Consider the following 4,367-nt stretch of genomic DNA (forward strand, 5'->3'; position numbering starts at 1 on the left):
TATATTCTCAACATTTGTCCCAAAGGTGAATTTTAAATAACTACATACCCCATTTAGATAAGTAAAAAACACCACTAACAATATATGCTCACCTCCCCAAATCAGAAAGGCATCATCAATAAAGCATTTATAAAACACAATATTGTCTTTAAACTTACTTCCAAAGATATGACACTGCTCCCAGCCATCCATGAAAATGTTAGCATAACTAGGTGTCATCGAGGCACCCATAGCTACTCCATTAGTTTGTTTATATATTTTATGATTGAATTAAAAAAATATAATTTAAAATAATATCTAGGATTTCCATTAATATCCCTACTGTATTTACCAAAATTGTTTTAGAATTCAGTAACTGTAATCTAAAAGTCTCCATTTCTTCATCATTCAGAATAACTGTATATAGTGAGTTTACATCTGAAGTTACTAACACATCATTTCTCACTCTGATCTCACTTAACATATTTTTAAATTCAAATGCATCTTTAATGAAAGATGAACTACATCTCACTACTTACTGCAGATGTCTATCTAGATATATAACCATTGCTTCTGTCTTACCTCCACTACTCATCTCTATTGGGCGCATACGAGGCTTGTTCAAATCTTTATGTATTTTGGGCTGACCAAAAGTACGACTCATACTAGGTGTTTGAATATGTAAATTTTTTTTATTTCTTCTGTTTTGCACCCAGTCAAAAACCATTCTTCAATTTGTCCATCTATAAAAGAGAAACATTTTTTCACTTCAGTAAACACTACAACTTTATAAAATTGTGTATCGGATAACATTTCTTCCATCTGATTTATATACTCATTTCTAACACCACCAAGGCATTTCCTTTATCTGCTTTAGTGACTAATGCATTTTCATTGTTTAAAAAACTATTAAGTAATTGCCTCTGTTTATATTTTAAATTATGATATTTAAAAGCAGGCTTATTCTCTAACATTTCTATTATTTGCTGCTCACACACCATTTGAAACATTTCCAGTTCCTTTACTAATGGTGGATTATACACACTCGGCTACTCCAAATAACATATTGTGGAAGCAGCTTTTGAGGTACTGACAGCATTCACTCTTCATGAGTGTGGACCTTCCAGCAAGTACAGGTCCTCAATGTCACACCAAGAAATGGTCTGCTGTCCAAGATGCTTGTCCATCAAATGTGCCCACTTACCTGCAACATAACAGCCATGGTTTGCGCACATCTTACAAGCCATGGAATGGATCCCATACCCAACAGGTAGCATGCAGGAGTGGAACATGTAGCCTTACCTCACCATTGCATATACCATGGCAAACAGAGCAGATAGTCATGTATGTGGCGAGGATGTATGGGACAAGATTAATGTAGAAAATAAACAGATGGCCATCCAAGACAGATGATGACACATGTTGCAAACTGGTCATGCAGGCTGCCTAGCAACATGCCGCAACACTGAGGGAGTTGCAGGAATGTCTAGCAAGTACTGGCTGTGCAGTACCTGTGTCAAAAATTGCCTGGACTCTGCATAAGTGTGGCCCATGGGTTAGGGTAATCAGATGGGACAGTTGTTCCACAGGAAACATCAGCCAAGTCTCTCTACAGGTAGCGTATGCATAACATCAAAAGTTCCCCAAAAGCATATGTTGCAATGTGTATTGGTGTACCAAGACCAAGTTGGAAACCTACAGACAGTATCAATTAAGATACATGTGCTGCATAACCAACACCTCACCCCACCTCAGGCCCACCATCCCTATCTGTACCTTGCTGGTGCCAGTGTACACCTTTATGTTTGCCATTCATCAGCAGGGACTAGGCCGGTACACATGGTGTTCAGAATTTGGGACACTGCAAAATGACACACATGTGTAGCCCATAGTTGTCAAGCATCTGCAAAACGTCTGAGGATGGGGAGGAAGTGTCATCCTGAAACACAACAGTGAACTGAAGCAGACATCCAAAGTTTGCTATGAATGGCTGTATCTGCACACAGTCAAGGTCATGAATTGTAACTCACTTCGGATAGATGCACAGTGGACACTGCTCGTACCCAAGGATGAAAAAGTAAATTTAATGACTCCACACAGAATAAATGCAGGTACAATTCCAGAATAAAACTCCACACAGAAAAGATGCAGGTGTAATTCCAGGTTAAGCGCTTTCAACTGTAATACACAGTCTTCCTCAGAACAAAGCATAACACACCTTGATATCACTTTATACCCATCTTAATTGAATAATGTACTAATTATTAGAAAAAAACCCACCAAAAAACTTAAAGGCATATCCTCTAATATGTTGTCAATACTGTGTGCTGAATAAAATCCTAACACAAACATATTTAAAAGTATCTACTGTCTACAAAAACCTACATGATCATACTATATGAACAAAAAGTCATACAATGACAAAGAATATCTTACAATAATAAAAAATGTCATACAATAGTATATAAAACATGTATATATGTACAAGCCATATAGAAAAAGCTGTTCTTGCAGTACTAAAATGATGACAATATGTAAATTCAAAAAAGATAAATGGATTCAAATATAAAAACATCACATACTACAATATAACTAAACTTCTTGTAAAAACTGAAAATAGGCAGACATGATTCTGAAGACTGTGTATTACAGTTGAAAGCGCTTAACCTGGAATTACACCTGCATCTTTTCTGTGTGGAGTTTTATTCTGGAATTGTACCTGCATTTATTCTGTGTGGAGTCATTAAATTTACTTTTTCATCCTTGGGTACGAGCAGTGTCCACTGTGCATCTATCCGAAGTGAGTTACCTAGTTGTTGCTTCATTCTAAGGTCATGAATTGTGGCAGACATAACCCTGATTCCACAGCAATAGTGATGGCACTGTGTGACCTCCAAGGGCTGTGCACATAAGTTGACCTTGCAATCATGCAGAGTTGGGGGACATTTGTAGGGCAGAGTGACCAAATACTGGCAAATGCAGATGGCCCATGCTAGTATACCCCTTCCAGGAATAGTGACTGCTGTAGTACACTTAACAGTTGGTGCAACAAACCATCATGATAAGGGTGTGCACACTTATGCACCCACAAATTGTATGCATCTCAATCCACATCTGCACAACTAACAAATTTGTTTAATACTGCATTTGATTGCACAGGTCATATTCCACATATCAGGTTTGTGTAATATTAACATAAGCAGTAATGTGGCCCCATGGCATATCAAGGAAGAGAGTGCCATGTCAATAAGGGTGTGTACACTCCCCATAGCCACAGTAAGTTTTGAAGGTTGTCAGTGTAATTGTATTTTATTGGTCATACATGCACCACTGATGATGAGATCTGTAAATCAGACATCAGGCATTCAGTAATGACATCTGTCCACATATCATCCCAGGTATGTGTCGGACAAACACATAGGGACTGTTAGCAGCAGTGCAAACATAACTGACACATATATACACATTCAGCAATGGCGTGTACACCTGTGAGGTATGGTGAACAGTATATGCCAGGGTGTTGAACAGGTGCACAGCAATGCTGTGTACATGGTGCAGTGTGTTCCATGGGAAGGGGCATCACCTACTAACACAACCCATGCATCACAGAGATACATAATGTTGGTAACAGGGATTGACTATAGCTGCACTGCATGTTGTTGAGTGCCATATGTCATGCATGTTGACAGATGGGTAATGAGAGGTCTGTGTGTAATATCTTTGTGCAACCTCACCTGTAATTTTGTGTGTGTGTGTGTGTGTGTGTGTGTGTGTGTGTGTGTGTGTGTGTGTGTGTGTGTGTGTGTGTGTGTGTGTGTGTACTGTTAAGCAATGATGTACAGGTCTTAAAGTGCATTTCTTGCTTTCCCCTCAGAGGTGGCAAAGTGGGTCAGGGTCCATCCTGCAGGCAAACTGATGTTAATGTCCATACAGACACTGATAATGATGATAGGTGTGTTGAGGGACAGGCAGGGTTGTCAGGGGCTGAAGCTGCACCATTGTTTGACATCCCACTGTTATCCACCCCATCCCCGCACACAGTCACATTGCCTATACATACCCCATCACCAGTGGCTATAGATGAGGGACAGTTGGTGGGTGGTGGCATGGGACAGGACAGTGTGGTGTCTATGGCATGTGTGTCTGGACACAGCAGCCATAGCCAGATTTCCGGTGGGGTACCACACAGGCAGATGTACAGGGGTGCTCATAGGAGGGCTGCTGGTCATCATGCCCCTGGCAGAAGTGGCACATCTGGTGCAACCAGATGCATGTTTCAGGCCATCATGGAGGCACAGGCATGTATGGAATGGTATACCAGACAGGGTCTGAGGCTGCAGAGGGTTAGTCATTCCGCTGTTATTGACAACATCCATGATCTTGCAGGA

Source organism: Protopterus annectens, chromosome 2.part1 (assembly GCF_019279795.1).
Source record: "Protopterus annectens isolate FY-2018-M chromosome 2.part1, PAN1.0, whole genome shotgun sequence".
Lineage (NCBI taxonomy): Eukaryota > Metazoa > Chordata > Ceratodontiformes > Protopteridae > Protopterus > Protopterus annectens.